Below are 14,484 nucleotides of genomic sequence, written 5' to 3'. Positions count from 1 at the left end.
TTCTCACGGTTATGCCCTTTTACATTGGCAAAGCTCCATGCTTGGAGTTTTGCATGCTAAATCTCTGCAAGATAATGTATGTACTTTAATTCAAAACAATAAGCCAATTAGATCTATTGTATAGATCCTCATTCAAATAATATAAGTAGCTTCAACAAGATCCTTTATGAAAATACATTTTCCAAGCCAAGACTTGACATCTTGCAAGTTGAAATGTTATTCTAATAAGTAATATGTCATCAACATATAAGATCAAGAAGACTACTTTGCTCTCACTAGCTCTAATGTAAACTCAGGGCTTATCTTGGTTTTGAGAAAAATTAAACACTTTGATTTTCTCATTAAACTTAAGATTCTAGCTCCTGGATGCTTGCTTTAATCCATAAATGGATTTTAGAAGCTTGCATACTGTATTAGGATGCTTAGGATTAATAAACCCTTCCTGCTGAACCATATATACGTCCTCGCTTAGGTCGCCATCTAGGAAAGCGGTTTTGACATCCATTAGCTATATTTTATTATCATGAAAAGTAAACATGGCAATAAGTATCCTAATTGTTTTAAGGCTCGCGACTGGTGAAAAACTTTCATCATAACCTTTTCTCACCAATCGAGCTTTAAAAGTGTTTACATTACCGTCCATATCAGTCTTCCTTTGAAGACCCATTTTTACCTCATTGTCTTACAATTGGGTAGTGTAACAACCCAACCCGTATTAAAACCGGCCCATAAAAAATTTTCCTTTTAATATGCTTTAAATAACACTTTAGGTCCCAATTGTGTTTCCATAAACATCTTTAATTACAATAGAAGGTTTAATAACCTTAAAACATTTAATACATTAGTTAATTGTCCAAACGGACATACACGACCCGACTAGTTTAGTTTCCAACAAAACCGAGCATGGTGATTTGGGACTACACTACCCAAATTCTAATTGAATACAAAAGAAAGATCTTCTAAGCAACCTAGCCAAGATCTCTAATCCCCAAGCTCACCCGAACCGTCAAGCATGCGAACCTATAAAAATATCAACAACGAGAGGGTAAGCTAACGCTTAGTGAGTGAAAACATACTACATACATATATATGCATAAAATGGACACGCCACAATAATAATCAAGGTATAAGGCAAGCTAAACCTAGCATACCGTGCGTTCACTAAGCACAAGCTAACAACACCAACAATATAGTAAGTTCGCAAACAACATTGTGAACAATGCCAATAAGCTACAACCAGAAGGTTAGCTACATCACGTCAATACAACATTATACGTATACAATATATATATATATATATATATATATATATATATATATATATATATATATATATATATATATATATATATATATATATATATATATATATATATATAACAACGCGTAAAACACCCAAGGTTAACCATAACGCTATGGTGCTACCGACTCGTGGTTCACACCATACGCATTTGAGTCATACTCTTTTATAGTGCTACCGGCTCGTGGTTCACACTCGATGCTACCGGTACGTGGTTCACATCAATTATTTTATAGTGCTACCGGCACGTGGTCCACACTCGATGCTACCGGCACGTGGTTCACATCAATTATTTTATAGTGCTACCGGCACGTGGTTCACACTTGATGCTACCGGCTCGTGGTTCACATCCTATCACACACACACACACATTATGGCACTACCGGCTCGATGGTTCATACCATAACATTCACAAATAAATATGCCATATACACATACGTATAATTATTCCACTCACAATATTAACCCTTCGCCATTGGGGTTATATAATCCACATCACACGCCCATGTGATAACGTACACACAAGATGTACACCTCGTCAAAGGTGGTTAACCAAAATGCACAACCGTGCCAATTGGACCTATACACAAGTCCATCAATCCACCTATATGTGAAGTGAGCTCTATAACCGAGAACCACTTCACCCGACCCGCACCCATCCTACACATACATATGCATATAGGATATTAACACTCACCTTGTCGCCTTGAAGAAATGCTTCCAAGTAATCCGCAACTCGTCAATGGAAAGTACCTAATCCATTATCACAAATTCAACAACACACTTAGATTGGATTTACAAACCAACCCAATTTGACACTTAATGCAAATTCGACCCAAATGCACTTCCAAGTACAAACCGCGCCCAAACTAACCAATAATCACTAACACAAGTGATAATGGTCCTAATGTGCCAATTAAACCCGAACACAAGTGTTAAGACTTATCGTTCTCAAAATCACCCATAAACCCTAATTTTGACCCATAAAGTCAAAATCTCACCATTTACAAGTTTTGACACCAAAGCATGTTTAACTCAGTTTTATACTTCAACTTAATCCATTTTAAGTTTATAAACCTCAACGAATCGACATTCGGGTTATAATCCTCAACAAACCCCAAATTTTGACTCTAGTCAAAATTAGTCAACCACGAAAATCCTAAAAGTCTCCAAAACACCAATAATCACTAATGCTAGTGATTGTACACCATTCTCAAGTCTTAAACATGGTTAAATCATTAACCAACCCAAAACCCGCCTTTAACAATAATAAACCCAAATATTGGTGTTAATCTCTAATTAACAACTAAATGGGTTTCACCTATGAATCATACAATCAAAAGCCCCAAAATTGAATGAAGAACACCAAAAATGAATTTCGGAGTTAGAGCTTACCACTAGTATCACCGTGTAGCTAGGAACGAGGAGAACAAACTTGTCAACTACGCCAAAGATCAAATCTCGCTTCTTCCTTTCCAAAAATCCGTTTGAATCCAATTGGGTGTTTGAGTTTTTGAGAGGAAAATGAAATGAAAAGGGAAAATAAAATGAGAAAATGAATGAGTGGATGAGGTTAAAGCCTCAAATCTGGCTCAAACGTGAAAAGACCAAAATGCCCTTGCTCCTCATTTAAAATTACATAAAATCGGCACCAGTTTACCCGTATTGCCGCGCCGCGGCCTAATTCGTCGCGCCGCGACGATTGCCTTAAACTGGGATCACTTTTAAACGAACTTCTGGTCTGGATTTCTTCGAAACGCCGCGCCGCGGCCCTCTTTGTCGTGCCGCGACACCATGCCCTTCCTGATTCATTTTTCTCGCGTACAACTTCAACACACGAATAAGTCTCAAACCTTTCATCCATTAGTCGTACGTACACTTTACACCTATAAATCATGTACGGGGAAAAACGGGGTGTTACAACTCTCCCCCACTTAGACTCGATCACGTCCTCGTGATCCTAGTCACGAACCCAACGGACCCACACTCAATGGTCGTCGAACATGCATTTCAAACCGACTTCTACCACAAATTCGCTAACCCGATGGTTAATCCAATGACAAATTACACACTTGATCGCATCCTGAGACGTACAATACACGCAACAACCGACGTCTACAATGATCCCTTAGACAATTCTCCTCAAAGAGTTACCCTTAACAGCTAAATCGTCACCCGCGATATATCAAATCCACAATCCGAGCACTAAAACCATGATCATTCCCTAACATCGGGAAAACTCAACCAATCTCGTACCGAGATATCAACCCCTTAGCGTACCCTTACCGAGTACAATGCTAAAGGCAACCAAGTCTAAACCTAAGGTCAACAACCCGAAACGATAAAGACCGAACCAAACGAATCCTTACGAATAACACCAATCACTATACATCCCTTGTAGTGCGCAATACGACCAATACGCAACTACCGTAACATCATAACAAGCAACGGCTAAAACCGTTAGTGCCCAAAATGACCATGGCAACGCTAACCCAAGGTGTACAAAATCGACTATTGTCACACCCGTAACAACACGTGAGCGAAGCGCGGCTATCGCATCACTAATCATACAACATGGTCCTCACGACCCCACCATCGGCGTATAAAACAACCGATAGATCACAACACAACATGGCCGAAACAACCCGAAATATTGTGAATACGAACAACCCGATATTCACGTCCCACAACACAACTCATGAATGGTACTCTCATTTCCCACCGGTACTCGCATTTCCCGATAATGTTATGCCATGACGACGTAACACTACTCCCTTGATGAAGTCAGCGGACCCCGAAGGTCATGTGATGGTTAAAGCTAAGGGGTATAAAATACTATTAAATTTTAGCAGGAAATACTATTAAATACGATACAATTTTACACAAGATATTTATTTATTTATAGAATGGATATACTTAAACCTTGCTACAACACTTATAGGCAGTGTACCTAATCGTACAGTAGTGTAGTTTTTAGTAAGTCCGGTTCGTTCCATATGGAAAATCTTTTAATCAAAGCTTAACGCTATATTAGTTTAATTTATAAAAATACGAATATATATATATAAGTAATATTATTATTTTAAAGGGGGGGTTTTACCGTTTAATGATCGGTTTGTCGATTTTAAAACTTTAGTCGCAGTTAAAACAAAATGTAAAATATTAAATAAATAAAAGACTTAATTTAAAGCGTAAAGTAAATAACGATAATGAAATTGCGATAAATAAAAGTGCGATAAAATAAACTTGCGATAATTAAAAAGTACGATAATTAAAATTGCAATTAAATATAATAACAATAAATAAAAGTGCGATAATTAGAAGTGCAATTAAATATAAAATAAAGGAAATTAAATATGAAATAAAAGAATTATGCTTATTTAAACTTTCCGTAATCATGATGTTTGACGTGTTGATTTTAGTTTTATGCCTATGGGTTAATTGTCCTTTGTCCTGGATTATTTAATATGTCCGTCTGGTTTTTGTCCATAACAGTCCATCAATCATAAATATAAAGTGTGAGTGTCCTCATCAAATTATCCTTATACCCGAAGTTTAAATATTCCAACTAATTGGGGACTTAAACTGTAACAAGATTTTAATACTTTGTTTAATAATTACACCGGAATGTCGACTGAGTGTAACCCAAGGTTTTAATACTTTGTTATCAATTATGCCAAGTGTTCTTGTACATAATTTCACCCCTGTTTTAATAATTCTAGTGGCTATTAATCCATTCCCGTGTCCGGTTAAATGAACGATTATTCGTACATATAAATACCCCGCCGATCGTGTCCGATCGAGTGTATATGGTTATTTATAGGGACGTCCAATTGTAAATCTTTATATTAACATTAACAAACTATCATTTAGTTAAACAAATATAAAGCCCATTAATAGCCCATAGTCTAATTTCCACAAGTGTCGTTCTTTTGTCCAAACCCCAATTATGGTACAAAGCCCAATTACCCAATTTTAATATTTTTAGCCCAACATCATGATTACTTCGGATTAAATAAGCATAATAATAACTTAGCTACGAGACATTAAATTAAAAAGGTTGAACATAACTTACAATGATTAAAAATAGCGTAGCGTTACACGGACAGAATTTCGACTTACACCCTTACAACATTAGCTAACATACCCTTATTATTAGAATTAAAATTAAAATTAAAATTAAAATATAAATATAAATATATACTACGTATATAGATAGAGAGATTGATATTATGGATGGAAAAATGGTGCACCAAAGCTCGATTTTTATAGGCCTGTGATCTGGAAAAGGGGCTCATGCGATCGCATGGATTTATGCCTTCCAGGCCATGCGATCGCATGGCCAGCTGGGGAGAGCCACTTTTGGTTGTTTTCTTCTGCCGACGTTTATTTAAATATAATATAATATATATATTAATTTTAAGAATTAATTATATATTATATTATATTCATATGCATAGTTGACTTGTAATTTTTAGTCCGTTGCGTCGAGCGTTGAGAGTTGACTCTGGTCCCGGTTCCGGATTTTCGAACGTCCTTGCGTACAATTTAATATCTTGTACTTTTCGTTTTGAATCTTGTACTCTTGTAATTTTGAGACGTTTCTTATCAATAATTAGAACCTCATTGATTGTATTTTGTACTTTTGAGCTTTTTGGTCGTTTGCGTCTTCAATTCGTCGAATCTGTCTTTTGTCTTCACCTTTTACTATTTAAACGAATATCACTTTTAAATAGGACAATTGCAACTAAAAGCTTGTCTTTCTTGAGGAATAATGCTATGAAATATATGTTCGTTTTTAGCATTATCAAATATTCCCACACTTGAGCGTTGCTTGTCCTCAAGCAATATAGTCTTGAAATACTAGAATCGCTTCTTTATTCTTCACACTTTGTACATCAGTGATTTCTTTACGGCGGTGTAAACAATGGTAGTAACGATGTGGTTTACAGTCCCACATGACTATAAAATTTAGATCCATTAAGGAAATTGGATCTTTATGAAAACATTTGATCTTTTGAAAATTAAATCTAGTTTTTACCCTAGATAAGTTTTCCGGAATAACCCTTCACCGGTGTTTGCAAAATATTTTTGTGGGCTTGGTGGGTTTCAGATTTGAAAATTTTAGCTCAAAACTTGTGGTTTTGTGTCACCCACTTGCTAACCTTGTATTAGGAAAGCAACACGTCCAGAATACTTGCTCCGTATATTACCTTTCGGTAAACTACTGTCCTGTTATAAAGGAAAGCATTGAACAAGCAACTGTTAAGGCAATGTCCCCTGACATGCTTTTAATTATGGTCTATAATGTGTCGGACACAATTACTATCCTTTGTAGGAGCAATAGTAAAGCTCACCCTTACGATTTTTCAGTCTGGCACAAGGTCTTGTCTTCGACCATGCTATGCAACCACCGTTCTTACGGTTGACACCCGATTTGGTTCAGATGACCAAATGAATTCCAGGTGAATTCTTAGGATTTTACGTTCAATGGTAATGAACGCATTGAAAATGGGTTTTCAGAAAACAAATCGGTTTATAATTTGATCAAAATATTTTCTCGTTCAAGCTCGAGTTTAGATATCATTGAATTCCATGAGTTTGAATTCTCAATCTTTAAGGTCAATCTCTAGGATTGAGTAATATCAGGCTTAAAAGCTGATTTTTGATCTTTTAAGGAGATTATCCTTTCTGGGGATCTGATTTATTAGTCTTATCAAGCTAATTTGCACGGTGCCCCCCATTGTACGAGATAAATCCTTCTCATGGTTAGGATAAATCTGACCACTTGGCGACCCTGTTTTATGCTGAGGTCCGTGGATTTCCTGCTGATTTTAGAGATGACTTTTCTAGATTTTTCATCAACCTACAGCTGGTCTGGACGAAAACTTCATGACCTAAATCAAGAAGCGCGTGTCTTTTTCGAAAGACTTTACTTCATGTTTAATGATGGAATTGATTCATCGTGTAGATCCATCTCTTCTTTTCTTTCATCGGGTAAAACAGTTAATTATCGTCCAAAACAAAAGTATTTTCAATTATTTGTACAAAAATATGTGATATGTATTTTGAATAACTCGGTGAAAATTTCCCACACTTGGCTTTTATTTTCCTTTTTATTGTCCTCTATTCCATTTTAAATGAATTTTAACATTTTGGTTTGTTTCTCAATTTATGTCCTTTCCGAGGTAACAATAATTTCGGTGTTAACACCTAGTTTTATCGTTCATAAATATGTATAAACATGATTTTGAGTTCATTTAATTGAAAATTTTGAAAATTTTTACTAGAATTGGGTAGTCAGTATATAAGACTAGGGTTGTTCTTTATTATCAGAGAGCACTAGATTCTAATACAACTACTACTTTACTAGTATTTCTAATGGTAACCAAGTGTTTAAAGTAAAAAATTTAAAAAATCCGAAAGAATTTAACCCCTTCCCACACTTAAGATCTTGCAATGCCCTCATTTGCAAGAAATCAGTAACAATTTAAATTATTGAGGGTGATTAGCGTAGAAATGATTAAATTTTACCAAAGTTTCCAAACATATTGGAGTTTGTTTGCTGAATGATAAATGGTACATATCATTTGTCCATTCCGTCTGTTGTTACATCACATTTATCTTGTCGTCAAAATTAGTAGCTTTTGCTGAACTTAATGCCAGTCTTTGAAAATGCGCTGTTTTACCCTGTTTTGTACAATTTACCATATACATACATACAAATATAAACATGCATGGCAATTTGAAATGGGACTTAATATCCCACTTTCAAATCCTAAATGTGAAATATTAGTACACAATAATAATAAAAATGATAAAGATTACATAAGTATATTCAATAACATAAGTTTAAACATGAATAAGTAAAAAGATAAAAACATAAAAATCATATAAATAACCAAATGGAACTAAATCAGTCTGGATATGGGTTCCAGTTCATCTCGTCAGGTGGGTTCCATTGTTGGTTATAGGTGTTCTGATAGGCTTGATTATAGTCATACCGGTTAAAGGGTGGTCGGATATCGGGACTGTGTGGCGGAAAATGAGCAGGTCGAGTAGGTACGTAATTATTTGGTACCTGATATGATAGCTGGCTCATGATTTGGTGATGATGAACTAACCAGCTATCGTGTTGGCGTCGCCTATAATCCTCGTATACTCGCTCGGAGTTCCACTGCTCATACATACTATGTCTGGCCGCGTTCGTCATTGCTTCCTCATCTATACGAACGTGGACGTCAAGAATAGCATCTCGAAAGACATCCCTAATGTCTTCCACCTCCTCCATTTCCTCGTCTGAGCCTCTCTCTACCTGAGGATGAGATCCCTCATAGGGTACTGCCTGGTTACGTCTACTTTTCAATACCTTAGCACCCACATAAACTTTCAATCCTAAGCGCTCAACCTGTTCTCTACAAAGCTGTAATGGACCCCCTTGTTTCCTATCAACACCTAAATACTCTCCAATGAGAGTAACAAAAATACCTCCTCCTATTATACTCCCGTCCTGCATTCCCTCTACCATTTTAGATAAATAAAAAGCAACACAGTAAGGGATATTGACAAAGCTTCTAGGTACCCGAATACACTTTAGGTAGAATAAATCATGTAAGGTAATTTTTTCTTTATTATGACCTCTCTGTGTAATCGAGTTAGCCAAAAATCTATGAATAATACGAAGCTCGGCTCTGTCAATATGTGTATAGGAGTGTCCTCCTGCTCGTGTAAAAACATCAAAATGTGACATACGCCTCCAAATGGCGTCAGCGTCAAAGTTACTATCTACCCTTTCACCATAATGAATCAAAGTTGTACAATCGGGTAATAGCAACTCACCAGGAGTATATATCTGTAAGGCCCTGGCCATGTCCAGCATGGACATTCTGTACATCCTACCTCCAAGGATAAACCTAAGAAATCTTCTATCATCTATTCTAACTATATTTGTATCAAGTGATACAGTACTCATCAACTCAACACACCATTCCTTATATACAAGTCTACGAATGGTGAAAAGACGTTCCCAATCTGTAAAAGAAGAACTGCCATACCTTTGAACTAAAAGCTGTCTAACACAGTCAGCTAGATGGACCGTTTCCAAAGGGGCCCAATCGATTACCCTTGGCACCTCCACATTTTTTGTTACCAATTTGAATTTGTTCCTTTGATATGTCTCATAATCTCTCCATCTCCTATCAAATCTCAGATTAGGATGCAGAGTGTGCTCAGGAATCGTTGGGAATTCTACTGGCGGCCTCATTGGGAATACTATGAATTCATCAACAAACTGTACCGGATCATAATAAGGTACGTGCTGATCAGGCTGTTGTTGTTGTTCCTGTTGTGGTTCTTGTTCGTGTTGCATTTCTGGTTCTGGTTCTGGTTCTGGTGCTGGTCGTCTAGATGATGATGCTCCTGAACCTCCAGTATCGGCTTTCTGCAAAACACATTAAACACAAAATTTGTGCATCCAAATATGCATTAGTGTTAGCAAAATAACAACTTAAAACAATCACTATAACATGTTAAATCAAAATTAAACTTATACACATTTTCACAATTTTTCACAATTCTACACTTTTCAAATAAGCAAATATGAGAATGTATACAAAGTTCATAAGCTTTTAACTCAAATAACATGTCAAAATATTCATTACTAATAATTAAACAAGTCTCAAATGGCAAATATATCAAATTAATCAAGTTCATGAATTTTGGACTTAAAAAGTCCACTTTAATCTCCAAAAATCATGTTTAGGATCAATGTTTGGATCATTTAACTATCTAAACATGTTACACTACTCAATTTAGCAATAATTCATGAAAAAAATTGGTCATAACCTGTTTATATCAAAAAGCTCCAAATTGCTCAAGAACACAAACCCTAGATTTCTAAAAATTTTGAAGTTTTTGGCTTCAAATCATGTTAAATAGCATCAATGTAGGTTATACATGCATAAAATACTAACAATTTAACACTAATTACACTAAAAATTAACAAAATTGCATTAGGTAAAAAAAATTGGAATTTATCACAAAAACTAGCAAATTTATGAGTTTATGAGTGTAATTTTTACCATTTTGCTGAAGAATGAGAATCTAGACATGATTAGAGCAAGAAAAATGACAAATTACGGTGGAAAATTGCGAATTTTAGAGGTGATTTTGGGGTTGGTTCGTGTTTGTGTGTGTGTTGTGTGGAGAAGACAGACCCGCTGGGAGTTTTGAGTCTGACCTGCATTTGGTCCCCATGCGATCGCATGGGTTCCAAGTGCAAACCCCATGCGATCGCATGGGGTGCCGGCTACAGTGTTTTGCATTTTTTTTTTTTAATAAATAAAACCTTGTACTTTATAAAACATAAAATTAATAAAATTTTAGAAATTTGTTTCTTTTTAGGATGAGGGCGTTTCGGATCGATGTCCTAGTCTGTCCCTCGACAAAATTTTTAAAATTTGTCAAATCAAAGCGCGGTTTTAAAAGTAAAGATTTTTAGATTTTTTAATGTTTTTGGCATACTTTAATTCAATAAGATTAAAAATAATGATAATAAAAGTTCTCGTCCCTCCCTCGGGTAAAGCAATTTCGGTTCAACGACATAGTCTTCAACTCACGACGAATTTTAAAAATCATATTTTTAACTTAGCGAAATAAAGTAAATTTTTATTTTTAAATTTACACCAAACTTAAATTTAAAATATGCATAAAATTAAAAATTCACACCAAACTTAAATAAAAATTCATATTATAAATTCACACCAAACTTATATTATATTTTTGTTTTTATACATACAAAATTATATTAAAAAGATTAATTTTTCAAATATTTACAATTTTAAATATATTGATTTTACAAAGTTCAAAATATTAATTTAATATTTATATTAATTTTAAAAACATGGTAAAAAAATAAAATTAAAAATCTTTTTGGCTTTTATCCCACTTTAATCAATCAAATATTATCAAAAATATGCGCCCCTCTTTTCGGTAAAGTAATTTCGGTTCCATGACCTAATTTAACTCATGACGAATTTTTGAAATATTTTTGGTTGATTGATTAAAGATATTTATACCTTAAGAATAAACGTTAAATTTCGCATTGATGTAATAAATTTTTGTATGATATCAATAATTTTGGTCGCCAAACCTAATTTTATTCAATACCAATTTAATACTTTATAGCGAACAAATTAGTGTTTACTATCAAAAGGTTAAAAATAAAAATAAAAAAATAAAAACTGTACAGACTTACCTGTGAGATAGTATTCTTAGTTATATGATCTATCCCATTCATAAGATAGTCGGTTTAATTGGTTTTCCATAGCTACATAGGCGTAACCTCGAGCATTCAGTGTTTTTTCTTCTAAACATATGAACGGTCCGTCTCTGCATAAAGTAACAAATTCGGTATTTGAATAGGTTTGATTATTTGAACATTTACCTCCATGTGACCATTTTCCGCATTTGTGACATCTTTCAAGGTGTCGTGCTCTTCTTTTCACTGCGGATTTTGATTTTCCTTTACCAAATTGTAACTTATTATCTTCGCATCTGGATTCTTTTCTTACTCCGTCCAATCTTTCTATGATTACTGATACTATTTCACTCGGAAGTGTGTCATTATTACGTTTAGTGATCAAAGCGTGTAGCATTAGACCATGGTTTAGTTCACAGGCAGTCTTCATTTCCTAAAAAAAATAAAAAATCAGAATGGGGGGGAGAAGACTAGTTCTTTAGGGTCTGCTAGGGAAAGACCATTCGGGTTCCATTTTCGAGAACTACACGAAAACAGACAATCTAACTCTAACAGAAATACATAAAATCCTTAAAAGACTTGATTCTCCTCACACTTAGTTAGCTGTGGTATCGAAATTGTGATTAACTTCGTTGTCGACTTCCATCGGACTATCTATGTAATGTTTAACTCTGTGACCATTAACTTTAAATTCAATTCCATTTGAATTTATTAATTATATCGTTCCGTATGGGAAAACTCTTTTGACTATGAATGGTCCAGAACATCTTGATTTTAATTTTCCAGGAAATAGCTTGAATCGTGAATTGAAAAGAACTCTGTCTCCTTCTTTAAATTCTTTTGAACTTCTGATTCTTTTATCATGCCATTTCTTCTTTCTTTCTTTATAGATTAACGAATTTTCATATGCTTCATGTCTTAATTCTTCTAATTCGTTTAGTTGACTTAATCGTAGACGTCCAGCTTCATGTAAATCAAGATTACATGTCTTCAAAGCCCAAAATGCTTTGTGTTCAATTTCTACTGGAAGATGACATGCTTTTCCGTAGACGAGTTTAAAAGGTGTGGTTCCAATTGGAGTTTTGTAGGCTGTTCTAAAAGCCCAGAGTGCATCCTCCAATTTAATGGACCATTCCTTTGGATTTGATCCTACGGTTTTCTCTAGAATACGTTTTAAAGCTTGGTTGGTATTTTCAACTTGTCCACTTGTTTGTGGATGATATGCGGTGGAGATTTTATGAGTTACTCCATATCTTTTGAGAACTTTCTCAAGTTGATTATTACAAAAATGAGTACCCCGATCACTTATTAAAGCTTTCGGTGTTCCAAACCTTGCAAAAAGACGTTTTAAAAAGTTGACTACAACTCGTGCATCGTTAGTTGGGAGAGCTTGTGCTTCCGCCCATTTAGATACATAATCAATGGCTACTAGAATATAGAGATTATTATGAGATTTTGGAAATGGACCCATAAAGTCAATACCCCAAATGTCAAATACTTCACATACTTGGATGACATTTTGTGGCATTTCATCACGTTGACTTATTTTTCCGGCCCTTTGACAAGCATCACATGATTTGCAAAGAAGGTGTGCGTCTTTGGAAATTATAGGCCAATAGAATCCAGCATCATAAACTTTTCTTGCTGTTAGTTGAGGCCCATAGTGCCCTCCTGTTGGTCCTGTGTGACAATGGTTTAAAATTTTACTAGCTTCATCTCCGAATACACATCGGCGTATTATTCCATCGGGACAGCTTTTAAACAGATGTGGATCTTCCCAAAAATAGTGTTTTATATCATTGAAGAATTTCTTTCGTTTTTGGTACGATAATCCTTTTTCAAGGAATCCACATACTAAGTAGTTTGCATAGTCTACAAACCATGGTATTTCATTATAATCTATCTTCAATATATATTCATCAGGAAAGTTGTCTTGTATGGCCGATTCATTTAGAACTTCTAATTCAGGATTTTCAAGACGAGAAAGATGATCAGCGGCGAGATTTTCTGCTCCTCTTTTATCTCGGATTTCAATATCGAATTCTTGTAAGATTAAGATCCAACGGATTAATCTTGGTTTGGCATCTTGTTTCGAAAATAGGTATCTAAGAGCAGAATGGTCGGTATAGACCACCGTTTTTGCTAGAACGAGATATGAACGAAATTTGTCAAAAGCAAAGACCATAGCAAGGAGTTCTTTTTCAGTAGGTGTATAATTTGTTTGTGCTCCTTGTAACGTCTAACTAGCATAATATATAGGTTGAAATTGTTTTTCAATCCTTTGTCCTAAAACGGCTTCCATTGCAAAATCACTCGCATCGCACATTAGTTCAAACGGTAGATTCCAATTTTGTGTTATCATGATCGGCGCATTAGTGAGTTTCTCTTTAAGAATATTAAAAGATTTGATACATTCATCTGAAAAGATGAATGGAGCATCCTTTTCTAGGAGTTTATTCATAGGAGTGGCAATTTTAGAAAAATCTTTTATGAAACGCCGGTAAAAACCGGCATGCCCTAGAAAACTCCTAACTCCTCTAACATTGGTGGGATGTGGAAGTTTAGCAATTACATCTACTTTAGCTCTATCCACTTCAATTCCTTCTTTTGAAATTTTATGTCCAAGAACGATGCCTTCTTTAACCATGAAATGGCATTTCTCCCAATTAAGTACTAGATTTGATTGTTCGCATCTAATAAGCATTCGTTCCAGATTAACTAGACATGATTCAAATGTATCACCGAAGACTGAAAAGTCATCCATGAAAACTTCCATGCATTCTTCTATCATGTCGTGAAAAATCGCCATCATGCACCTTTGAAAGGTTGCAGGGGCGTTGCAAAGTCCAAATGGCATGCGTTTGTAAGCAAAAGTACCATAAGGGCACGTGAATGTGGTTTTCTCTTAATCTTCGGGTGCTATTGG

This window comes from Rutidosis leptorrhynchoides, chromosome 3 (assembly GCF_046630445.1).
Source record: "Rutidosis leptorrhynchoides isolate AG116_Rl617_1_P2 chromosome 3, CSIRO_AGI_Rlap_v1, whole genome shotgun sequence".
Taxonomy (NCBI): Eukaryota; Viridiplantae; Streptophyta; class Magnoliopsida; order Asterales; family Asteraceae; genus Rutidosis; species Rutidosis leptorrhynchoides.
Note: the sequence above shows the minus strand (reverse complement) of the source record.